Source organism: Cervus canadensis, chromosome 10 (assembly GCF_019320065.1).
Source record: "Cervus canadensis isolate Bull #8, Minnesota chromosome 10, ASM1932006v1, whole genome shotgun sequence".
NCBI classification, from domain to species: domain Eukaryota; kingdom Metazoa; phylum Chordata; class Mammalia; order Artiodactyla; family Cervidae; genus Cervus; species Cervus canadensis.
The window spans coordinates 69854415-69881439 of NC_057395.1; the positions used below are offsets into that span (position 1 = coordinate 69854415).

Consider the following 27025-nt stretch of genomic DNA (forward strand, 5'->3'; position numbering starts at 1 on the left):
CTTGAGAAGAACCCAAAGCAGTTGGATCAAGCAGCCAAAGACCAGAAGTGATAAGGAGAGCCAAGCAAAGGAGAGGGCGGCATGGCAGGTGGTCCTGTGTGTTTGGGAAGACCTGGCATCCACAACGGAAGCAATGCCAGTTCTAGCCCCGCCCTTTACCAACCATGCGGCCTCATACTGACTCCCCCGCTTCTCTGAGGTCCCTCTTATCTGAGGGGACATGGACACCTGTCTCACAGCTGGTGTGAGACTGAGCAGGCTAAACAGCTGAGCTTGCTTTGGAAGACCCAAGGACCCACAAATAGCATGACACCAGACAGTCTGTCCTTCAGCAGTGCTCTGGCCTAAACCATATCTAAACATGTCTGGGAGTTTGACTCGTAGAGACGAGTGTCAAATGACCTCTGTCTCTACAAGGCTGCCAGTCAGAAGAGGATCCATACACTCCTTGAGGCCCAACAAAGCAGGACTAAGGTCACAGGGCTAAAGCTGGAGGGCTTCAGGTTTGGGCTCAGAATTAGAACTTTCTACCCAGGTCAGAACACTCCTTCACACCACACTATAGGAATGACACTAGACTATTTACCAAGTAAGATCAGTCCTTAGAGAAGCTCTGATCCATATCAGCTGTATGACCTTGGGAGAGTTATTTAACTTCTTTCAGTCTCAGTTATTCATTTGTTAAATGAGGATAAAAAATGCCTACACTGGAAGCTTTTATGGAAGATAATGGTATTAATCACAGTCATGATGGATGACAATAACAAGAAAAATAATAATGGCAAATGCTTGAGTTAATATGATAAATTTGCTCTGAGATAAACTAAGGGATTTCATACATTATCTCATTTAATCCTTAAAATAAGTCTCCTGGGGTAAGAAGTTTTAGTATGTGGCATCAGGACTGAGGTGCCTGGTGAATGATAACTAGTAAATTATGATCTTCAATACTAATAATTCACAAAGGAACAGCCCAATTAGTTAGTGGAAGAGCGGGACTGTTGCCCGCTCAAGGACCGGTGCTCCCCTAGGAGGTTTACTGAAAATACCAAAGTGGTACTGATTACATCAATGACTATACGTATCCAAGCTATGATACCTGTAACTGCGCACTTCCTCCCACTCGGATGTTGGGCTTGGTCAGGTGACATATTTTGGCCAATGGGACAAGAGCAAGCTTTATGCACATGGAGGCTTGAAAAAGTGCTTCTGCATTTCTCCTTCCTCTCATGGACTCCTGCTTCCGCCATGAGAACACACTAGCCTGTTGGAGGATATCAGGCCAGGTGGAGCAAAGCGGAGTCACCCCTGCTGAGGCTATTCTATGTTATCTAGCTCCATCAGACTAGCCAGCTGATCAAGATGCCTATCAGCCAGGGTTGGCCTACGTCAGTAAAATGTTTCAGACAAATACAGACCCATGAGCAAAAATAAATGATAGTGTGTGTCACTGAGATTTTACTGTTTCTGTTATGCAGCATTATTACGGCAGTAGCTGACTAATACAACCAGTTCTCTTAGCTCACAGACACTTTTTCCTGCATAATGATAATCACATCTGGTAAACAAACTTTCCCAAACAATTTACATTGATTGTATCATTTATGCTTCACACAAAAACCCATGGGGAACATGTTATCGTTACTTACACTGCAGAATGAAAAAAATAATGTAAATACCTTGCCCAAGAAGATCTTGCAAAAAGAATTTAAATACCTTGCCCAAGCTCAAACAGTAAGTCATGGAGACAAGTTTTGAAGCTGAGTAGCTGTCTTAAGGACTTCCCTGGTAGCTCAGACAGTAAAGCGTCTGCCGACAACGCGGGAGACCTGGGTTCAATCTCTGGGTCGGGAAGATCCCCTGGAGAAGGAAATGGCAACCCACTCCAGTATTCTTGCCTGGAAAATCCCGTGGATGGGAGGAACCTGGTAGTATACAGTCCATGGGGTTGCAAAGAGTCGGACACAACTGAGCAACTTCACTCACTCAGCTGTCTTAAGAGCTCTCACACCCAACCAGTGGCTTGTGTACACTGCAAGACAGCTCCTCAAACCAAGCTGCACCACAGAAGCAGTTGCAGGCTCCCCTCATCAGGCCAGGGACAGTGAATCAAGGCCTGCTATTTTCTTCTCTGAGCTTGTGGCTCCATCTCACTCTTTGAGAAGGTGCTCTGGGATTGGAGAACATGCTCGGGACAGGAAGCCTTCTACTGACACAAGATCCAAAGCTAAAGGGCTGCAGTGGTCGAGAGCAGTATGTACTCTTCATCATGCAGTGCTTGAAAAATCTTAGCTGTGTGAGGTGCATGGGGGGTGGGGGGGCAGGCCCTGGAGGTCCTGACTCTGCACTTCTGCTCCTCCTTGGTAAAGCTCCAAGAATCCATGACAAAGTCTTCCACTGGCTGAGCAGGTTAAAATATCAGCAGTACTGTTCTCACCCAGACCTCAGCACCTGTCTTCTAGACCTTTGTGACAGCCTTTTCCGGGTTCCTGCAGCCTTTCTAATCTATCCGACACCTCAGACCAGGGAATCTTCCCCAAATGCACACTAGCACATGCCACTCTCTTACTTGTGTACCTGCAATGTGTCCCTGAGGCGAATGCAGCACTCAAGTCCCCTCCTGATGTGGCATCAGAAGATGCTCCCTGGCCTAGGGAACAGCTTGTTCCCAGAAGAGAGGGTAGATTATCCCTTTGTTTGTGTTCATGCTCCTCTTTCTGGTTCAAATGCTCTTCATGACCATGTCAGACTCTCACCTAAGCAGGGTGTATCTGGGTACAGATACAGGAACAGGGGCTGTGGGATGGAGTAGAAGATAGGCTGTCCTGCACAGAAAGCCATGGTGTGGGCTATGTCTCCCTTCTGGCATGAGCCCCCTGAGTCCAGAGACTCGCCAAGTGGTCTTGAGTGTACCCTGAGAGCCTGACCCTGAGAGCAAGCTGGGGTGTCTGGGATGCAGGCTAAACAGGGAGCCCAGCTCCACATGCATGAAAGACCTAGGATAATGATTACTAGTTGATTTACACTGCCTTAATCACAGAACTTACTCCCTAATAACTTGCAAATCCTTTGTGCCTCGCAGATTACTAAGTATGTGCTTGTCCGTCACCTCATCTGAGGTCCAGCAAAAGTCGTGCCATCATTCCCATGACATAGCGGAGGAGAGTGAGACCTAGCGAAGTTCAGAACCTTGCTAGGTCAACCAGAAGTAAGACCTAAGGCTCACGTGGTGTTTTCCTCATCTCATTACTCCCAAGTTAATAAGTCTGTAACTTCATGGCCATGCAAACTGTCAAGCAGAGTCTACTGCATTGTAGAAATAGGCAATAACTCTTTTAAACTGAAAAAGCCCATAATTGGAGAACTGCTAGTAGTTAGAGAACAGGGGGTATGACAGATGCTCCAGGACCTTACCTATCGCCTGGAGGTCACAGGCAGCCTGTTAAAGGGCTCGCTCTGCCTGAGGGGGACGGGTTCACACTGAGGAAATATGCTCAACCCTGAGCTGAGTAGAAGTATTGGGAAGTTCACCCTCCAGGAGTAACCCTCATCCAATGTGCCATGCCCATGGGAGGATAAATTCCAACCTTCTACGGTATGTGTCCAGCAGGACCCCCAGTTGGGACAGGCTTCAGTTGGTCACAAGAGTAACCCACCCAGTTACCTATGTGTTAACATGCCCTTTATTGCCTTATTCCCTCTCCGCCTCCTTCTCCACTTTGTCACTGGGCTTTCTGAAATCACCTCCCAAGGAAACTACCTGAATCCAAATAAGGATCTGTTTCTATGAGAAGTCTAAGATATGGAGAAATGGGCTTCCTATCAAGGAGGAAATCTGGGCTGAAAAAATACCCCAGGAAGGCAAAGTAAGTAGAGGCAACTAGTGCAGAAAAGATTAGGTCACTGGGGTCTCTGAGAGTAGAGAAAAGCTACCTAACAGGAAATAGTATGTTACTGCCCCTTGGTGATATCATACCTTTATTTCAGATGACATATATCTGTGTGAGGGAGTGGGGAGGGGTGGAGGGAGGGAGAATGTCTTGGGTATACCTAGTAACTAAGCCAACAAAACTGGAATGATGAACATCAATGAATTTTACAGGAACATACTACAAACGCTTGCATTACAGTCTTCCTAAGGCTATTCTGACAACTGAATGAATAGGATACACATGAGACACTAACACTGTCCCCAGCACATAGTGAACACACGATAAGAATTATTAATTACTGCAGTATGTACTGTAGTGTTCCCTGAGACTCTCCTTATGTGGCCACTACACAACTCCTAATGGCCACGATGGCATGTGCCTAAGAGATCATATCTCCGCACCATCACACTTACTCCACTTAGCTGACAGAGTTGCCTTGCCCAGGAAGTACCATCCCTCCTCCAGATGACCTACACCAATGGCAGACCAAAACAGGTTATGCAAAGCTGACCCCTCACTGGGTGCCATGAAGGGGCAACTCTGCAGTGTGCTTTATGTTCCATAAGCCAAATCCAGTTTGCCACTTGTAAAACCAAGTGTGGGCACATGGCCACCCATTCCATCAGGTGTTGTCTGTGGCTGATTTTCTGCCACAACAGCAGTTAAGGAATTGCAGCTCACGTTGTCTGGTCCACAAAACCTAAGGTATTCACATACTGGCTCTTTACAGAAGTTTGCCCACATCTGCTCTAGTACTGTAGTATCCATTATAGCAGCCATTCACTATTTGTAAGTATTTAAATTGAAATTATTTAAAATTAAATTAAATTAATATTTCAGTTCCTCAGCCACACTGATCACATTTCAAATGCTCAGTTCTCACATGTTGCTCTGCTACTGGTCAGCACAGAGAGCATTCTCAATGTCACAGGAAGTTGACAGGGCTGCCTTCAGTTCGCAGATCAGGTGAAGGCTAGATGTTCCCTGATCACATTCTTACCCTCCCCGTTCCCTTTCCATGTCCTCTTCCCTCCTTCCCTTACAGGTCCCTCCTTCAATAAATCAGAAGTATCTGCAACCCTATTTCAAGCTCTGCTTCTAAGGAACCTGACCCAAGACATTGATATCCTTGTACTGCATCCACAGATCCGTTTCCTTCCCTCTCCTGTGACAGAGGCTGTGAGCTACTAAGTCACAGGGGAGAATGTCAGCATCCCCCCTAAATCTCTAGCCCCCAGCACAGAGCAGTCATTCAACAAGTACAGAACAAATAAATCAGGTAAATAAATGGCCCCCTCACATGCTGTACCCCTGGTGCCCAGCCAACAGCCCAGAGCTCCTCTTGACCTGCTCCTACAACAGATTCAAGCTAAATCTCTCAGCCATTCAGCCTTGTCCAGAAGTCCAGCTGTGACAGCTAATAAACGAAACCTTTCAATTTGCAAGTCTCCCTGAATCTTGGCTGTCGAAGAGGCCAGATCCTCAGGATGCTTCACACCTGGATCTTAGTCCTCAGCCCCTTGACCTCAACAATGCAGACATTCCACCCTTGGTGCCTCTGAGAGGCAGGAGACAAGATAAGGGAGGCTGTGTCTGTGTCCGCACCTTCTTGAACCCACTAACAAGGACAGCATCTTTGACACCAGCCAATGCGTACTAAGCCAAGGTTCTTGTGGCCAGTTCCTCTCAGATTTCAGGATCAGGAAATAAGACTATCTTGATTTCTGCTTTTATCACAAGATATTGCATATCACATCTGAGGTGGTCAGAGGAAAAACAAATCAGTAAGTAATATCAAAAGGAGGATTTTCTCCTCTGAGTTAAGCATCCCAAGAAACTTCTGGCCCCTCATCATGGTATCCACAACACCTGGGAGCAGCGGCTCAGCCGGGCTTTCCTCAGAGCCCAGCTGAGAACACTCTCCTCTGATGCTCTGGGGAAGACGCTGACCCTTAAGTTGCCTGGGGTTTCTATGGAACTCTTCCACAGCCCCCACACATCTGGGGCCTGTAGTTTAATTGGCTGGGTTGTCGGCAGCCATATTGAAAGCAGAGCCGTTGCGGGACAAAATGGCCCAGTAAGAGCTGATACCCCTGCCGCTCCTGTTGGGGGTCCTTCATAAACGTACTTCATTAAGAAAAATAAGAGGTGTTGGGGTCTTCCCTGCTCCTGCACCACCCTTCCAGCTCTCCAAGACTCCTTTTGTCCTCCCAGCAGATGAGGCCTGGCAGAGAGAGAAGCCCTCACAGGACCAGTCAGCCTCAGCAACCTTCTGTCTCATATTAAAGCACTTGTTAATGTTTACAACGGCGGTAGGAAGACGGCACTCAGGTGAGGAGAAACATTCAAACCACACCAACACTAAACAGAGTTCACTGACGTACATTCTTACCTAGTTGAAGCCCAACGCTACAGAAGTAGCTGCAGGTTCTTTGGAGTCCAAAAGGTACAGTCACTGGCTGAGGAAAGTTTTTAGTCCGCTGGTTATATGTGAAAGCAACTGAAGAGCCCATAGGTTTAAGTTGCATTCGCGGCAAGAAGTATTTTCCTCCTTGACTGCAGAGTTCTCCCGGAAGTCCCACCCACCACTCTGCTTACATCTCATTGGTCAGAACTTGGTCATGTGGCCACACTCAGCTGCAAGCAGTGCTGGGAAATACAGCCAGATTCAGTTCTGATGTCAGTAAGGAAGAAGGTGTGAACAAACATTGGGTAGGGAACTAGCAGTCTCTTCTACCTGGTTAATTTCTTTTTTAAAAATTGGTGATCAAAAACACAGAGGAATTAAGAAACTTGCCCAAGGAAACAGTAGAACCAGGACTGGAAATCCAGGTTTTCCTACCGAATATCCTATATCCTGCCAATTGCTTTCCTAACAGAGGGCTTCCTGAACTGTTGAGGCTTTCACAGAAGTCACTGACAGAGGCCATTAACAAAGGAGTATTCTTCCTCACTGCTATACACCCCCCACCCCCGTCCATCTCCCCAAGCTCATCAGGGTCCTGAAAAATCGGCCTCAGTTTTAAAATAAATCTGTCACCTCCATCAATCATGAAAAACAATCGGTCACTGGGCTGCCGGGGTGGAGGCCATGTCAAATCAGGGATTGGACTAAATTGGAATTGACCAGTGGATTCAGTCCAACCATCATCTTGACAGTTCCAGTAGACAGTCTCAGAGGCCAGGGTTGCTTTTATTGCCTGCTGCTTGTGTTTCTGTCTTGGCGCTACAGCGACAATAAAAAAGAGGTCATCTCCTACGCTTCTCCGAGATCCCTGAGAATAGTTATGCAAAGATAAAGCAGAAGAGAAAAAACCAATTTCCTTCCAATATTTTTAGCTTCTTAGGAAAACAACTACAGTGAAGAAAATATTCATCTCTGCCACTGTGACAAAGAATGACTAGGATATAAAGCAAATGCAATGAGGCCTCATGTACAGTGAGAAAATAACACAATTTAGAGACCCCAGTAACACTGAATTTCTTGAGGAAGTGTGTGCACTTCCATTTCTCTGAACTTCCCCAGAAAGGCCCCCAAGCACATAAAGGCTTATTCCTTTTCTTTTCAAATGGGTCCTTTTACATATGCAACTAAATGGCTCTTATATCTGGATGGTGTTAGATTACATAGGATTCTATATGCAAAAAAAAAGACTTCATAAGGAAAGTCGGTTTTATATATATCATTGTGAAAGAATAGAATAAATGCCTTTAAAGAGACAAAGTCCAACAGGGATGACACTGCAGGAGACAACAGAAAAATATTAAACTGGATCATACAGGAATGAATGAACACATCCAAACCTCACTGCTCACCAAAGTCACACACAAGAAAACATAGGCATACTATAGAATTGATTTCTAACATCAGAACCAATTAGCAGTCGTTTACCTTCTCTGTGCCAACAACTGTGCCAGGTATGTTCTTAAATGGTGTCCATTTAGTCCGAGTTCCAAGTCTATGAGGTGGTCACACTTCATTCCCATTTTACAGATGAGAAAGCAGAAGCTCAGAGACATTAGCAACACTTATTAAGGGACAGAGGCAAGGGCAGGTCTGAAACCCACTTGCTGTGACTGCAAATCCAGTGAGGATTCTCTGCGTCGGAGAGCAGGCTCCTTTCTAGAAGGTTGCTGACGATGTTCAAGGGACGTGATACTGTAGAGCCGGGACAGACCAGAGGCTTCATCCAGTGTTCAGAGCTTGGGTCTGCCCTCACACTAGCTTATTAGTGGACAAGTGACTTCCTTCTCTGAGTTTCTTCCTCAATTTTAAAAACAGCATGATTATGCCTCTCCAAGTGCTATTAATGTTTAATTAGAGAATGAAGAAAAATGCCTGCCATATATTCTATTTCTAGTCTAGTCTAATGACAAAAATGGCCCAGGAAACATTCATTATGAAATCAGGACACTTGGAGAGACTCCTTTGGGGGAACCGTATGCTCTGAACTGCGCTGCCGTTTGCGTGGTGGGACCTCTCATTAGTCCAGCAAATCCTTTCCAAGTACTTGCTCATTGTCAGGCTGTGCTGGGCGCTAGGGGACCAGAGCTTCAAAGACACAAGGTCCCTGCCCTTGAGGAATCTGCTGAGGGGCAGTGTGCAGAGTCGCTGTGGTCACTGACTGCCAGCCTGTGTCCACTGAAGGCCCCTGTGACTCACAGGATGGCTCGTGTCCCCACCTGCCATCCAGGTCCGTGCCTGCTTCCCACCTGGAACAGCGGCCTCACCCTCAACACGTGATCCCCAGGGCCTCTGGGAAACTGCATTCAGTGCTCTCAGCACCCACCCTGCCCCCACGCCTTTCTTTTCTGCCATGAAAGCCACAGAAGACTTTGATGCCCAAGGAGCCTCTGAGGTCAGGCAAAGTCAAGGGCCTGATCTCGTAACCAAGCCCCTCACCTCGCCAAGCCCCTTGGCTCTTAACCAAGACCGCTCACCTTTGCTTCACCTTTTCCACCTTTGTGTCACATTGCTTAGTGCAGAGTTTCTGAGCAGCGTGTCCTTCTGTTCACATGGGGTGTACAAGATGGAATGATCTAAATGGGTCTGGGAATAGTCATGCTGAGCCCTGAGCACCCCAAAAAAGGCAAACTCCTCCACATTGCCCTTCTCCATAATGACTCCCCCCAGGACCACCCAGCGATGCTCTTCCCACTAACAACATGGAGAGCCTACACTTGGTGCAAAGTTCTGTACTTTGTGTCAGGGACCAGCAGGGAGCAAGGCTAACACCTTCTTAGCCCTGAGGAGTTTACAGCATCAAATATCACAGGACTGAGTGGTCAGGGGAAAAAAAGTAAAGGCAGGTGGTCTTATAATCAGAAGGTGAAAACACGTGGCAATAGGCAGCTAGGGAGTAAGGGGCTGCAGGTCAAGGTCAACAGGAAACCCAAGGCAGTCTATCATCTTCATGAGCCAGTCTAGTTTTGGAGCCCTCCTTCATATCACATTAAGATGCACCTCCATTCCATCTCCAACATGAAGTATAATTTTTTGTCATAAAATTATTTTGAAATATTTAAAAAATAATTTTTCCCCAATTTGGCTCCCAATATTATTATTATTGGCTCAATATTATTTGGCTCCTAATAACAGTAACTTATCATCACCTATGCTTTCTCCAACCATTTTGTTCCTTGGGGAATTCTCAGTCTTTGAGAAAAGCTAGCCTATAGTTTATTGCTAAATATAATAAAAATTTTGAACAGTGAATTGACTACACACACACACACACATACACACATATGTATGTATGTATGTATGTATGTATGTATGTATGCTTAGTCACTCAGTCGTGTCTGATCCTTTACAATTCCATGGACTTTAGCCTCCCAGGATCCTCTGTCCATGGAATTATCTAGGCAAGGATACTGGAGTGGGTAGCCATTCCTTTCTCCAGGGGATCTTCCCGACCCAAGGATCAAACCCAGGTCTCCTGCACTGCATGCAGATTCTTTATCATCTGAGCCACCAGGGAAGATATATACATTTTTATATATATATATATATACACACACACACACATATGTATATACATATGTATATGTGTGTATATAAAACATAGGCATGCAGATATAGAATTAAAGGCTGATTAGCTTCAATACAGTTTTCCTACACGTTTTTGAGCCATTAAATTGCTTTTCCAGTCTTCAAACATTCCTGCAAGCCCTTAAATCTCCTGGCCACAGTGTCAAAGGATGAAAAGGAGCTTGGAAAGGCAGGTGGGCAGGACAGGGAAGGTTGGGAGAGCTTGTAAAGGCCCTTGAGTGGCAGGCAGGGTATGGAGGTCACTCTAAGGGCTGTGGGGGGACATGGGGATGATGTAAACAAGGGAAGAAATAAGGCCAGGTCTGTGTTGGAGCAGACATCATCATTGTCCCATGGAGGATGGACGGTGGCGAGGACACGCAGCAGGGAGAGGCCGGGCTGTGAGTGGGAACAGGAAGGAGAGGCTAGAGGGCAGATCCAAAGGAGAGAAGAGGAGGCCCCTCCCACCACGGCAAGTGTAGGGATGGAGAAGACAAATCATCCAGACAGGCAGACGGGGCGGCGGGGGCGGGGGGACTTAGGGAGAGAATCTCTGAAAGCTCCAGTGGAACAGGGAAGAGGCACAATGAGAACATAGCACACCAAACACCCAGGGCTGCTCTCCCCCTGGGGATATGCTCACTGAGGGCATGAAGCTCTTCAGGCCATAGGGTTTCCATGGAGACGGAGATGGGAAACAAAAAAGTAAATCTTCACTGCACTCCCAGCCAACACACCCAGCCAACATCAGCCCCCCACCCCCCCCAATCACAACCTTTCCCTCTTTATACTTACGTGTTCATTCAAGCCTCATTACAGCCCAAGGAGATGGACAATTATTCTGAATTTATAGATGAGGAAATGAAGGTCCAGAGAAGTTTAGTAATTTGCCCAGGGTCACACCGCCACCACTAAGCACTGAGATGATAATTTGAATCTGGAAAATCACACTCTTCCCCCAATACCTTGTTGCTTCCAAAACCCACTAACACCAGGGCAAGAGTATCAGTATGACTGGCATTGAAGAAAGATGTACAGACAACATCTTATTGTACTGCTGTCCGATGCATTTAAATTCATTTACTCATTTGGTCACCATGAGGCTGTTGTCTCAGCATCACAAGCCAATGGATCCAGTAACGTCATTTCTGTGTCCCTTCTATTTGGTCCTAGTGGCAAGAGGGTCTGCAGATGTCCCTCCCATCCTGCAAGGGCTCAGTGAAATGGATCAAAAAAGAAAAGATACAGATAGAGCAAAATGAAATTACATTTTAAAAATACAACATCACTTATTGGAAAAGAAATGAAAATAATAATCCACCTTAGAAACTTAACAGGTCTCAAAAGACTGGTAAGACAAGATTGGTAATAGGTGTAGAAGCCAGTGTGAGACTCAAAGAATTCTGATGGCAAAGAATATGCCAGTCACATAGGTGGACAGGAGAGTAAAACTGGGAAAGAGGGGGCAGAAGCAGGGAAATGGACAGTTTTTGTTTTTCCTAGGCTTTTAAAAAAAATTTTGTTTCATTTTTAATTGGAGGATAATTACAATATTGTGTTGATTCCTGCCTACATCAACATGAATCAGTCATAGGCACACATGTGTCCCCTCCGCCTTGAACCTCCTTCCCACTTCCCACCCCTTCCCACCAGTCTTGACTGTCACAGAGCAGTGGCTTTGGGTTCCCTGCATCACACAGCAAATTCCCACTGGCTATCGGTTTTACATACGGTAATGTATACGTTTCAATGCTACTCTCTCAAATCATCCCACCCTCTCGTTTCCTCACGTATCCAAAAGTCTGTTCTTTATGTCCGCGTCTCCTTTGCTGCCCTGCAAACAGGATGGCTGATCTGGTGTGAGAGGAGGGAGAGAGAGAGGGAAGGATCTCAGATGACTTCCTGAACTCGCAGTAGGCAGGCTGCTCTATTATCAAATAGAGGCAGGCCATTTTGGGTATTCAACCTTAGGGGTGAGATGGATATAAAGCAGGTAGAAAAAGCAGTTAAGTGTGCATACCCGGAGCTCAGAAGAGAGGTGGTAACGTGTTGAAGCAATGGAAACAGGTAAGACATACCCAGAGAGCATAATATGTAATGAAGAGAGAAATGGGCAAGAAGACACAGTCCTAAGATGGGCCTAGAGACTGTCACACAGAATGAATGAAGTCAGAAAGAGAAAAACAAATATCACATGTTAATATGTATATATTTATGTGGAATTCAGAAAAATGGTATAGATGATCTTATTTGCAAAACAGAAATAGACACACAGATGTAAAGAATAAACACATGGACACCAAGGAGGGAAGCAAGTGGTGGGATGAATTGGGAGATTGGGGTTGACATATATACACCACTGATACTATTTATAAAATAGATAGCACTTCCCTGGTAGCTCAGTGGTAAAGAATCTGCCTGCCAGTGCAGGAGACACAGGTTTGATCCCTGGGTTGGGAAGATCCCCTGGAGAATGAAATGACAACCCACTCCAGTATTCTTGCCTGGAAAACTCCACGGTCAGAGGAGCCTAGTGGGCTACAGTCCACAGGGTCGCAAAGGAGTTGGACATGACTTAGTGACTAAAGAACCACAAGAACAAAATAGGTAACTAATGAGAACCTACCGTATATCTCAGGGAACTCTAGTCAGTGCTCTGTGCTAAACTAAATTGGAAAGAAATCCAAAAAAGAGGGGATATATGTAAACATGTAACTGATTCACTTTGTGGTATAGCAAAAATTAACACAACATTGTAAACCAACTATACTTCAATAAAAATTAATTTTTAAAGAAGAAACACCAAGTGCAGAAATCAGAGATGAGAAACAGAGGGTATACGATTCAAGAAGCTAGATAGAGTTTTCATTTGGAAACCAGCTGACAATGCAGCCCTCAGGGAGGCCAGGGTGGAAATCCCCCCACTGACCCGGGTAAGATGGAATTTTTCTAGGATATGGAGGCATGGTCGTGCTTAAATGGATGAAAAGCCGAGGAAGACAGGAATCCCCTAAGGAAAATAGAGGAATGAATCTGGGAGGGAAAATGTCAGGTGCTAAAAATTCAGAGCCTGCTAAGCCAAGCCTAAAGAAAGATAAGAACCTGCAAATATTTGACATGTGTTAATGCCAACAAGGGAAAGAATTGATTCTGCTCCAAATAGGGGGCCCTGACTTGTAAGTGATGATAAGAAATAACAGTCATTGATTATCAGCTACAAACACCAAACCACTTATTTGCAGAGTTATTGTCTCAGGGAAATGGAGAAGAACAAAGAGAGGATGTAGACTTATAATAGTTATAGATGAGATGTCCAAAGAAACAAACTGGCTCATCCGCTGTTGAGGACAAGGTGTAAATTGATCGAATTGTGGACGGACTGTCTAAGTCTCAGAGATGCTCGCTAACCCGGCAACAATGACACTTCTAGGAATTTATTCTAGGAAAAATATTAAATATGTGCATACATATTTGTATCTAAAAGATAGTAATAGCAATTTCTTAAAAATTAGAAAAGATTTAAATGTCCAGAAATAGAAGTTAGTATAAAATCAATGGTACATCCATATTAAAAGCATATCAAGACATGACTCAAAACAAAGACTTAAATCAAAATTTCCACTTTTCACCCCTGGTTCACCTGTTCTAGGCCACTCTGGCTTCTGCCTGTTTGTACTCCATAATAGTTACTCATATTAACTCACCAGGGGTCACAAAGGTGCCAGTCCTTTTAGAGTGCATCTTACTCGAACTTCAAGCAGTTGACCACTGTCTCCATCCTCAATCTTGCTGTTACCCCAAAGGTTCCACATTTTTCTCCTGCCCCTCTAGCTGGTTTGCTTCATGGTTTGCTTTGCTGGGTCTGAATCTGCAACCCAGCCTCACGATGGTGGTGGTGGTGGCCTTGTTCAGGGTTCCCTTCTTTATCACCACACATTATCTAGACAGGTCACATTTACCACCCTGGCTTTGGGGGAGGGGAGCGAGCTTCTGTGGACAACTATGGGCTTCCCTCATAACTCAGTTGGTAAAGGATCCTCCTGTAATGCAGGAGACCCTGGTTCAATTCCTGGGTCCGCTGGAGAAGAAGATCCGCTGGAGAAGGGATAGGCTACCCACTCCAGTATTCTTGGGCTTCCCTTGTGGCTCAGCTGGTAAAGAACCCGCCTGCAATAAGAGAGACCTGGGTTCGATCCCTGGGTTGGGAAGATCCCCTGGAGAAGAGAAAGGCTACCCTCTCCAGTATTCTGGCCTGGAGAATTCCATGGACTACAGTCCCTGAGGTCACAGAGAGTCGGACACAACTGAGTGACTTTCACTTTCACTTATGCATTGTCTAGGGCACAAGTTGTCTTGTGATCTGATTCTGATTCTATGAGAGCTACTTTACAGCCCTGCAAGTTTTACATAACAGACAGCAATACAGAATAATTTTCACCTACAGACATGGAAATGGTTCTGTCCCAAGAAAGGACAATCTTCTCCCTTCCCAAAGAGAAAAAGAAAGCCAGTTTTGCCTCTATTCACGTATTCCCCTCAATATTCCTCATCTATAAATGTGTCTGATTTTTGGATCTTCCTCTGTACTGGCTGTGACACTTCACTGGTTTCCTCATAAATGAATTAAATAAAATCACATTGATCTTTACTTCTGGAAAGAGTCATGATTTTACATTTTCTGGAAAATTGTTTTTCAGTAGGTTTAAGAGCTAGACAGCAACAAAGAGCCAAAGAACCTAAATTATATCTTCCTGACCACCCTCCACCTTACTGATCTGTATACACATAAAGTTGCTTGTCTCTATTTGCAATAGTTATGTTCTAAAAGCGGCTCTGAATTAGTGAATACTGAGCCATTGCTCCTAGGCTCCTGAGAGCCTGGGATACAACATTTTTGACAAACAGTCAATACATAACCTTGTTTTACATGTGGTTTTATTTAAAGATACCTTGTTTAATGTATGTTGTTAATTCATTAACGCTGAACTCACAGCCAATAGCTATAACTCATGCTAGAACATAGCTTACCTAACATGCATCTTTTCTCTAAGACACGTTCACAGCCTTCTTGTACTCAGGGACAGCATGTTGGCCCTCTGCTTGGGGGTCATTTTAAACAGAAAAATCAGCAACAAAAAGCACAAAAATGGGGAAAACATGGCACTAAATAGACCATGAAAAGGATATTGTCTACAGGAGGGCTGAGATAAGAAGGCAGAGCATATCCTTATTTAACCTGGGCATGTGTGCATTTGGCAACTCGAATTTCTCACCTCTCTGCGCATGTCTGCAAATGACCGAGAAGACACCATGAGTATTGATTTTGGTGTTACAATTACATTTTAGCAAGGAGACGAATTTGCCATCATGGAGTCTGCAAATATTGACAGACTGTATGTCTGCATCTACATTCAATGTACTGTACACCTTCCCTTAGTTTCAGGATCCATAAAAACCAAGAGTATGTCTATTTTATTCATCATGTAACCTACTTAATACCTATTTGCATTTACTGAAGTCAAAAATAGTAAGTGCACAAGAGAATGTTCATTATACATGGCTAAATAAAGAAATCAGTTAGAGAACATGTACTACTGCTGCTGCTAAGTCTCTTCAGTCGTGTCCGACTCTGTGCAACCCCATAGACAGCAGCCCACCAGGCTCCCCCGTCCCTGGGATTCTCCAGGCAACAACACTGGAGTGGGTTGCCATTTCCTTCTCCAAAGCATGAAAGTGAAAAGTGAAAGTGAAGTCGCTCAGTCGTGTCTGACTCTTAGCGACCCCATGGACTGCAGCCTACAAGGCTCCTCCATCCATGGGATTCGCCAGGCAAGAGTACTGGAGTGGGTTGCCATTGCCTTCTCCAGAGAACATGTACATGTTGGCTTAATTTTATGCAAGCAGATGTGTATGTCTGCATTAGAAAACAAAAACAAACCATTGGAAGACTTACATCAAAATTTAGAGTAGTTATCTCCAAGTGGTGGGGTTATGGGTGATCTGTACATTATCTTAGTGTTTTTAGGTATCTCCCTAAATAAAAATAATGAAACACATTTCTTTTATTACTACAAAATGCTATGGAAATGTGAAGAGCCACCCTAATTTTCCCACCATGTACAAAAGAGTCTGAACAATCTGAGGGACCAGAATCTATCTAACTTGCAAGTAAACATCTTGGTCAGTATCCCATTCATATGACAAGGTTCACGGCTTATCCTCAGAGGGCCAGCACTCTCCTAGGTAATATCTTTCATCTGGTATCTTTGAAAATACGTGGTCAGAATTAAGTTTAATGCCCTTGTCATATTATACAGTATCCCACTGCCCAATCATTCTGAATCCTAAATTCTCCATGACTTCCAAAACAGCGGAGTAGAAGGACATGCACTCATTTTCTCCTCCAACAAAAATTGCAACTAGCATCTGAATAACCATCGACAGATGGATGCTGGAACCCAACAAATAAAGGTACCCCACATCCAAGGACAAAGGAGAAGCCACAATGAGATGGTACAATCACAGTAAAATTCCCATAATATAGAATATCATTACATTCTTAGCCACATCTAATTAAGGACGCATGCTCACCCCTGCTTCAAACTTCTGGGTGTACCAGCCAGACACAGAAGTGAAATGCACGTGACTCTGTCCTCAGGGAGTTCAGAGTCCAGGACAGCTCAAAACAGTGGGATGGCTCTTAACTGCCTGCTAGAGGCCTTTAGCTGCCTAAGCTGCCAATGGCTTTTATTAAATGCATTGGGGTGGGTGCAGAGATCCAGGCACATACAGTACTAATCATAAAAGGCAATTATGGGTCACATTATTGACTTCTTTCTTCTTCGGGATATTCCTTTGGGCTCAATTTCATTGTGTTTAGTTCATATACCATCCTAAGTATAAATAGTCTGGGTTAACTTTAAATGGATTTTCTGCTTAACCTTCAAATTAAAAAAAAAGAATCAATTAATCAGAACTCCTGCCTCCTCCCATTACCCCTCCACCTTTCCCCCAAGCTATCAGGTAAATCCAAGATTCACCAGCACACTGAAACCTTCAACAGTGGCCAGAGGGCAGGATTCATAAATCTGGGGTCAGAAGATGTTATGTCAGAGTTATCCCAAGATCTGAGATATATGGAAGGTCTTCTAACTCCTGACAGTTTCTGTGTGCCCCAGAGTAAAACGGTGGTGATTATCCAGGTTAGTCTGAGAGCCACAGTGAGGATCCAAAGAGATAGTGTTTATAAAAGGCTCTCGGAAGATAGCATCATAAAGGATTTACAAACACAGGTGGTACTGGTCACCTGCACAGGACTGGTGTTTTCCTCCCAAAGTGAGTTTCCTGAATTGTGGTCTGGATGTCTGCCCTGCTATTATGCTAGGTCAAAAGATTCACAACTAGGGCCCTCCTCCCTCTGAAAGGGTTTCTTTGGCACACCTTCTTTGGGTCGGGCTCCCTGCTTCCTTCCCGTCTCCATAAATAATTCCCTCCTCCCCTCCGCAGTCCTCATGGCTCGCTGCTGCTCAGTCGTGTCTGACTTTATTGCGACTCCAGGGTCTATAGCCCGTCAGGCTCCTCTGCGCATGGGATTTTCCCACCAAGAACACTGGAGTGGGTTGCCATGCCCTCCTCCAGAGGATCTTCCGGACCCAGGAATTGAACCCACTTCTCCTGCACAGCAGGCAGATTCTTGACATTTGAAATCCTCAAGCAATTTCAAACCTAACTGTATCCCGAAGAGCAACATAAAGCCCATATTAATTAATGAGTTCAATGTAAACCATGAAACTATTAGAAACACCAACTTGGTAATAGTTTTTAATCATTAATCAATGCCTTATTGGGTCATGAAAACTTTTGTTCAGGTATTTTTCTGATTTTCTAAATTGTCTGCTGGGCAGCAGGGACATCTCCGCAACATCCATGCATTCGACACTGACTTATTGATTGCCTCCTGCGTGGCAGGCATGACTCCCGGCACTAGTGACCAGGGAACTGCTGAAGGCAGCGTCCGGGGCGTGCAAGGTCTAACAGACGAGCACGCAGCAAACACGTGGTCAGATCATCACAAACTGGGTTAAGTTCTGTGAACAGTGTCATACGTGGTTCGAAAGGGGAGTGGGAAGGAGACTAGTTTAGGGGTGTCAAGCAAGGTCTCTCTGTGAAGTGACCTTCAAAGGGAAATGGAAAGGAGGAGGATGAAGAACGTGAGCGGGGAGAGAGTTCCAGGAAGAGGGAACAGCTTGGGCGAAGGCCCCGAGGCAGGAAAGAGGATGGCCGTGATGTTTCTGAAGAGAAAAAAAGACTTGAGGAATATAAAAAAGACTAGCATGGCAGCTGGCACACGCGAGCAAGGCAGAGAGAATACAGAGTGGAGGTTGTAAGTAGACATGAATTAAAGCAGACTTAAAATATCACTTTATGCTTATGAAATTGGCAAATTTTTAAAAAACGGTAGTATATAATTTTGTCAAGGTTACACTAAAAGTGCTCATATCATTAAAAAATAGCATAATTATTTCACTGAAAGCAATCTGTGAAATGTAGCAAAAGCCATAAGGATGTCTCTACCTTTTTAATACCTCACTCCTTGAAATTCAGCCTAGAGGATCATTCAAACAGAAGGTTACAAAGCAGAGAGTTGGTGACATTTTGGAAACACCCAAATATCCAGCAATACAGGAACTGTTGAGCAAATTTTGGCAGTTAGACTCTATGGGACATTATGGAGCCATTAAAACAGTGTTGAAAATTCCTTAAGAACGTATAAAATATTGACATCATGGTGTTGAGTGACAGGAGACTATAAACAGGACCTGGAGCATAATTACATAAGAATGGGTCAGTGATTGAAAGGGAATATGCGCTAGCAAAAAAAAGTTAATTGGTGTAGGAGATATATTTTCTGTTTTCAAAAATTTGCTTTGCTGTTGATGCTGCTTAATTTTTTTCAAGTGTAAAGATAAAGAGGACAAAGAAGTAAGAATGGCAAACTGCCCAAAGCTGTGTAGCATCCTAAGTGCAGAACCTGGGTTCCAACTCAGATGGAGCAGGAGGCAGAGCCCTCATCTGACTTTCCTTTGCTCCACATCATGGTAGTGGCAGCAACTGCACCTGCTTTTAGCCCTGGGTCCAACTGGAAAAGGATTCGCTGGCAGAGTTATCTGCTTCTAATGATTTCAGACATCCCCTGCTAGGGAAATCCATATGGCAATGGTGGGTGGACATCTACTCTTTGGTAGGTCCCCATAGACCTTCCAACGCACCCTCTCTTAGCTCCTGCCACAGTTCCCCTTAAGAATCTCAGAATGACTGAGGGTCAAGCCAGTAGTGGGGGTGACTTAGAAACCACCACTGATTAACACTCTGTTCAAGACAAGTCTCTGCTCACTGATGCACAGACTCCCCCATTCTTAGTGCAGCGAGACTTCTACATTCCAGAATGCCAGTGATGGGCAAGACACCCTGGGATTCCTCTGGCTCTGATATAATTTTGGCTGAGGGTGCACAACAAGCTCTTGAAATTGTCAGCCCTCCCAGATCCCTGCTGGAATGCAGCAAGTGTCTACCCTTTGTCCCTTGGACTCATTGTAGTGAAGATCTTGGGATTTACTGGTAAGGAGGGCCTGGGCAGAGAGAGAAAAAGAGAGCTTCTAGAATCTCTTAAATTGCCCAAAGTTCCAATTTACTAAACACCTACTAAATTCTAGGCATTGTGCAGGACTTAGTTATTTAGCCAGGTGGGTTAAGAGCAAGGATGAGAGTCAAACTTGATAGACTCTAACCTCGGCCACTTCCTAATAAGCTTCATGACTTGAAACAAAGCACTTAACCTCTCTAAGCTTTGGTAGTGATGGTGCTGATGGTTAACGGTACCTTCCTTGTGGGGCTGCAAGCAGATTCAGCACAATAACAGCCATCATTAATCCTGATAACCTTTATTTCTATCCAATAAGATAAGCAGTATCATCCCCATTTAACAGATGGGTAAACTGGCTCAGAGAAGTTAAGCAAATTGCCCAAAGCTGTCTAGCATTGTTAAGTGCAGAACCTGGATTCCAACTCAGATGGAGCTTAGGCAGACCCCCTCATCTGACTTTCCCCTTCTCCATCTGAGCCAAACATAAAGCTTGGTTTGCATCCCAGGGCTCAGCAAATGCACAACTGTTCCTGCACCTTCCAAGAATGTCAATGATTTACTAAGTATGATAAAAATAACCTCTCACATTTATACAAGAGTGTTTTAAAACGTATAACAATCTTTCCCATTCAAATTTGACTTTAAGGGGGAAACCTACTTTTATGCTGTTTAGTTTTATGTAACATAGCAAAACAAAGAAAACATTTACAGTGACCCACAATATCTCATACATACACACACACACACACACACACACACATATACATATATACTCCTATATATGTAAAATATATGCCATATATATTGTATATGTTGTCTGTGGGGCACAGGAGTGTACCTAGACAATAGATTTTTTAAGGGAGGGTCATTTTCATTGAAAGAAAGGCTTTGATCTCAGTTAAGATCTCTTAGCTAGTCTCCCTAGACTCGCCTTTAATGTTCACCCCAATTCAAAAGATGTGCAAAGAGGGGACTGAACCTGAAGCTGGAAATTGCTCTGGGAATGAAAAAAAAGACTTTGCGACACCTGTAGGAGAGAGATGAGAAGAAAAGGTGGGGGGGGCGGGAATCCTTGCTGACTGAAAGGACTCTTGAGGCTGCGAAAGGACTTTGAGTTGTTTGCTAGGTAGCACAGCAGTGCAATCCCTTGTCTGTGCCCCCCACCCCACCCCCAAGCATCAAGAGAGATGTGCTGCTGCAGAAAACAGTCTTGTGTTCATGCAGCTTTGGGGCAGTGGTAGAGAAGGGCCAGTTTCACAGCCAGAAGAAACAGTGATGTTCTGGAACTGAGGGCAGACAATGGAAACAGGGGTCACATGTGCTGGCTTGGGAATCTCCGGGTGTCTTGGGGGCAGGATCAAACCATGTGCAGGACCATGAATGGGGGGTTCTGCTCAGTACTTTAAAGCTCTGACAAACTGGCACCAGCTGAGACATGGCCTATGTATTTATATTTCAAAAAATTGGGACAGTAATTACACATGTGGTTTCGTAAGCTGTTATTTTTTTAACTAATAGCATGAACACTGACCTATGCGATTAGATATTCCATGAAACCATGGTTTGTAATACCTGTGTAGAATTTCATCGTGCATATGCATAAAAATTTACTTAAATATGTATGCTCCTATTGGGGCAGTTAAGTGATTTCCAAGTTTTTGCCCTTATAAATATTGGAGAAGGAAATGGCAACCCACTCCAGTGTTCTTGCCTGGAAAATCCCAGGGACAGTGGAGCCTGGAGGGCTGCCATCTATGGGGTCTCACAGAGTCGAACATGACTGAAGTGACTTAGCAGCAGCCCTTGTAAATAATGTAGTGATGACCTCTATGTATACAACTCTTTTAGAGCAGCTGTGATTAGTTCGTTAGGAAAAAAATGAATAAACTGTCCTCAAATAATGTTGTGCCAGTTAACTAACCCATTGGCTAAATTCCTGCTTCAATCCTCCTGCCATTGCTGGTTATTATCACTCAAAAGGACACATATTTTGGTAATCTTATAGGTTAAAATGCATTTATTTGATTATGTGCGACACTGGACATTTTAAATTTGTTTTCACCATTCATATTTTGTCTGGCAATTACCTATTGATACCTTTTAGCCCTTTTAAAAAATCAGCATGATGACATTTTTATTGACTTGCTAGAGCTCTTATGTGTAAGAATATATCCCTATTTTCTCTACTTTGTCACATGTTTCCCCATATCCAGTTCACCTATTTGCTTTCTGAATTTTGTTAGCATAGCATGAAGATCTTTTTCTTCCCTTTTTACATAGTAAATGTGTAAACCGTCACTCAATAGTGTATGCATTTCCTTTTAATGAACTGTAAGTCCCTCCTCGTACAGAACAACATTGTCTTTAGCTCCTTCTGGTTCTTGCCTTTTTCTGCTTTTAACTTTTTAATCGATCCAGAATTTATTTAGCATATCATGATATCTTTGCAATGCCTTCTATTTCAATTCCAAATTATTAACCAATTATAAATATACTATGTGTTAAGCAATTGTCCATTCATATAAACTTTGAAAGCCTGTGTCACTCTATGCTAGAATATTTTCTGGGCTTTAATTATTATAGCTATAATAAACACAGATATTTCACACTGAAGTCCTCCTCCCAAACTACCACTTATTCAAAGTGTTCTTCAGTACTTTTTCTTATATCTTCTTTCAGATCAAATTTTTTTTTCTTATCAGATCAAACTTGAAATCACTTTGTCAAGTTCCAGAAAGAATCTCATTAGGACTTTGATTGCAATTGTATTAAACCCATAAATTAATTTGGGGAGAATTGATATTTTCACAGTATTAAATCTGCTAATCCAGCAACATGATATATCTCTCTCCATTTATTCAGGTCTTGTTTTATCTTCCTCAATAAAGTTTATAAGTGTGTGTGGTTTCATATAGTTTCTGAACATCTCTTGGTTTACTCCTAAGTATTTATATTTTAATTGCACTTGAGAATAGGATACATTTTATTTTTTTTATAATGGTGATTACTGGCATATAGCTATTGATTTTTGTTTATTTGCTTTGTGTCTGACCATAATACTGAAATCTCTTAGTAGTTCTAATAGCTTTTTTTTGTTTGTTTCATTTATTCTCTTAGGCTTTGAGGCTATAAGAACATTTTCTGCTAGAAATAAGAAAGTGCCTTTCCATCCCTAGCTTACTAAGAATTCTGATCGGTAATGAAGGCTGAATTTTTTCAAATTACTTTTCAGTCTCTCTGGAGAAGATATGATGGTTTTCATCTTTTGACCCACTGATACGAAGCATTAGACCAATAGTTTTTCTAATATTCAACTTTTTTCATCAGTGCATTTCTGGTCATGGTGCCTTATGCTTTCATAATTTAGCCGCTGGGTTTCAGGGGTAATAGGAGAAGGATCTGGAGCTTCACAACTATGTAATTAAAAGTTCAATTCCCAACTGGGCCACTTGGGCAGGTATATGGCCTTGGGTGAGTCACTTACCTTCCAGTCAGTGGAGGAAATTATACACACCCCACTAGGTTGCTGCAAGAATTACAAGTAAAATAGTACTCATAACAAGCTTAGTACAACAGGCCTCGAGTATGGTATATACTCAAGCTGGGTAGCAGCTGTTTTCATTACTATAATCATCCATTTTCTTTGTGTTGTTATTTCAAGATTTCCATAGATACAGGAATGGCTGATATCCAATTTTAATATATTTGGGGGCTATGTCTTTAATCCAGCTAGCTTAATAAACAAACAAAAAACACTGTTAGCTTATATCATTAATACCTCTCTCTGTGGCTCAATTTTTCTTCAAACTCATCCTTCAAGGTTAAGGAGGGATGCAGGAGTGTTGACCAGGGTAGGTTTGCTGACTTCACCCCCCAGGTGGCCCCAGTTCTCTAGGGCAGGGGTCCTTAACCCCCAGGCCACGGACCAGTACCAATACTGTTAGGAACCAGGCTCCACAGCAGGAGGTGAGTAGTGGGAATGCATTTGAAGCTTCATCTGTATTTTCAGCTGCCCCCCATTGCTCACACTACTTCCTGAGCGCTGTCTCCTGTCAGATCATGACGTGAGAATCTCATAGGAGTGTGAACCCTACTGTGAACTGTGCATGTGATCTAGGTACAAGGAAATAAGCTCGGGGTCCCATGGATTCTGTATTACAGTGAGTTGTATAGTCATTTCATTACATATCACAACAAAATAATAAAAGAAATAAAGTGCACAATAAATGGAATGCATTTGAGTTATCCTGAAACCATCCTCTCTGCTCCAGTCCATGGAAAAAATCTATCTTCCACGAAACCCATCCCTGGTGCTAAAAAAGGGTAGGGACTGCTGCTCTAGGGAGCAGAGGTTGGCAGAAAAATCTACACGTAACAGGATGTGTCATAGGGCTTTTTGGAACTTAACCTAAGGCTAAAAAATCAAGAAGAGTAAGCGCTGCCACATTCTAGAAAGAACAGTTAAGGGGCTTCCAGATGTCCCCTCCAGGGACTGCTAAGAGGTGTCCAACTGGACCCTTGCTCTTCACTCCAACACCACACTCAGGGCATCCAGTGAGGAGACTCGGGGCATCCAGCTTGGGAGGAGAACCTCTGAGGCTATGCATTGCAGGTGGAAAGGAAGAAAACTCTTTTCTCCTCCTCTTCCCTCAGCCAAATGATAGGCGGGTCTGAGGTAACCACTCACAGAAACTGGGTGTGGTGGGCAGGAGGGAAGAAGCTCTGCAGGAAGAGGACGTGGATGCGATGAGTCCATCTGATGCTGCCCCAGCAGATGCTGGCTCCTCTGCAGCACGCCCTGGCTCCCGCAGCAGCTCCTGAACCACATGTGGTGACAGCAGGCCTACCCTTTCATCATCCTCGTGGAGAGAACTCTCTCCGGAGTCCCACACTCCAGGGAAGGAAGGAAGTGGCAAAGCAGCGGAGGCAGCCAAAGGAGGGAGGGGACGTGAAGGAAGAGACAGCACCCCTTCTCCATCGTTGTGAAGAAGAGGTGGTCGGAGTTCCCCTTCTCTGGCTGCCCTCAGTCTGGGACGGCCTGCACTGCTCTGGCAGCAGGGTCCCTTTGAGCACAAGGTGACCTGCATGGCAGACCCCTCCCTTGGTTTCTCACGCTGTTAAAGAGCTCCTTGGTCTTTAGACTTTGCTTTGATTCTGGGTACAATGGTGATCGGACTTCTTTTAGCTAATTCTGCTGTGTTTCCCTAAAATTTATGGATCTTTCCACCAGGATCTTGGCAGTGCAGAGATGGAGTCTGATGTTTTTGTGCTCATACTACCATCCTGCCCAGAAGGAAGTCCCCATGTACTTCTAATTCAGAGCCCTAAAAGTTATGCCAAGTGATGCTACCCCCATCTTATAGAGAGTGAAACTGAGGCTTGTAGAAATGAAAAAAACAAGAGCCTCACAAAACTCTGTTCTATTTTCTAGACCCTGAATTCCTCTTTCCCTCTTTTTGTTTTCCTACATTCTGCCCTAGACTAAAAACACATCCACCCAAAGATACTCATCGCAGAGGGTCAGGTCTTGCCTCCATTCCCTATTTGCAAAGCCTCATTCATACTAGCCTTGGCCTCCCAAAAGAGAGAAGGGTCTAGAAAACATGCTTCTCTCCCTTAAGACTAGAGACAGAACTATAAAGTGACAATTCCCATCCCCATCAATAGGTGCCATTGCAGCCCCCTTCAGGGTCCTGAAGCCATCATGAAAGACCCCAGAAGACCTGCACAACCACTCACCAGAGCTTCTGCAGGAATCCACTGCTGAGAAAGTACAGAGAATAGCAACTAGAGAAATCCCTTCCAGCAGAGTCCATCATGCTACAGCGAGGAAATCTGCTCAGGCCTGAGATTATTTCTAAATATTTAAATATTTGTTAAAAGGGGCTTTTCCACCCTGGGTTCTCTGCTAGGCAGAAGAACTGTCTCACTGAAGCTCCACAAAAAAAAAACAGTCTAAGTGTCATCTTTTGCAAATGGATGAAAAGAAACTGAGGCACCGACAGAAATAATTTACCCGTGCTCATCCAGCTAGCAAGCGCCAGCCTGAAATCAAAATCAGAATATTTTTAGCTCTAAAGCCCTTTATTCTTTTCACTAAATTCTAATGACTACTCTCACTTCATTGAGTCCAGCAATTGGAATTTCTCTTTTTTATCCCCCTAGAGAAAAGAGAGAGGGAGACACATATCATTTCAAGTAGAAACCCATAAATATGTAAATAAAATATAATGTGCAATCAACCCTCCGGTGGAGGTAATAGGGAGAGAGCCCTCCAAATCAGCAGCTCATCTCATACAGTCATATGTCTGGCTGTATCAAGTCGCTTTTCACTTAGCCTGAACTCTCTGAGACCACAATGAAGTGGATTCCCAGGCAAGGGCCCTTTGATTTCCGAGAGTAAGCAATCTCAGGGGATGTGTGATCACTTGGCTTGCTGGGTGGTTGATGTGTGATTCCATAACTCTGATGTGAAGAGAGCTGCCCCAGGTCTGGTTCAAGAAGGGCTTTGAGGGAAAGAGATTTCTGGAGCATAAGAGAGACAACTTCAGGTTGCTAAAGACCTGTTTTTGAGATAAGGGGGGAAATGTCACCTGAGAATAAGATCAGGAACTGTGAGTGAGCATTGCATGGAGGCAGATTTAGGTAAAAATGAGGGAGAGTCTCTTCCGTGTGATGCTGGGTGATGATTTTAAGACATCAACAGGCAAGTGCTCAGGCCATTAACAGTGGTACCTGCAGAAAAGATGCAGGGCCAGCTTGGATCAGTTTGATGTGTGCACCTCATATTTTCTCACCTACCTTCCCACTTATTGACCTTGGGTCCCATCCTCAATGCCAATGCCCTTGATTCTCCTTGAGGACTCAAGACAGTTGATGAGAACAGCCTGCCTACTGTCCCTACTCTTTCAACCTAATGGATGCTCTCTGTGCCTACATAGGATCCTGTCCAGAGTTTAAAAATAACCAGGCTAACACTGGGTACTGAATAATAGTAACTACCCCGGATTCCCAGCAGTAGCCTGGTCTTCCATGGGAGAACATAAGCATCTCATCAGAGATGGCATTCAAGATGAGGCTGATATGGACAAGAGAGAGCCCTTCTGGGGCCCAACTCCTATTACTGGTTATCTGCTGTTGTGGATGTGCCAGAGAAAACCACCTGCTATTCTAGACCAGAAAACCTCTGAGAGTCCAGGCTACAACATGATCATCATGTTCCAAAATGATATTTCCCATGGGATGATGAAACACAACATCACGGGGGATGACCCACCCTCCCAAACGCCAGTCAACCCAGAGAAGTAGACAAGTAAGGCTTCCTGTTCTGACATCATGATTCATAATCATAACACCCATAATAATAATAGCCAAAAATAATGACTTGTTTCACTACAGGCATCTGATGAGCATTTTGAG

The 27025-nt window shown here is 44.0% G+C and overlaps 1 protein-coding gene and 1 long non-coding RNA gene across 13 annotated transcripts in view; both read right to left on the reverse strand.

The window, feature by feature from the left end:
• Nucleotides 1–12710, reverse strand: part of LOC122448503 — a 31168-nt gene extending 18458 nt beyond the window's left edge. The window contains exon 1 of the long non-coding RNA XR_006271638.1: nt 12564–12710. This is a non-coding gene — a long non-coding RNA (uncharacterized LOC122448503). The remainder of the gene's footprint in view (nt 1–12563) is intronic.
• The window catches only part of PTPRT (protein tyrosine phosphatase receptor type T), a 1113287-nt gene that overhangs the window by 539409 nt on the left and 546853 nt on the right, over nt 1–27025 (reverse strand). The window lies entirely within an intron of this gene.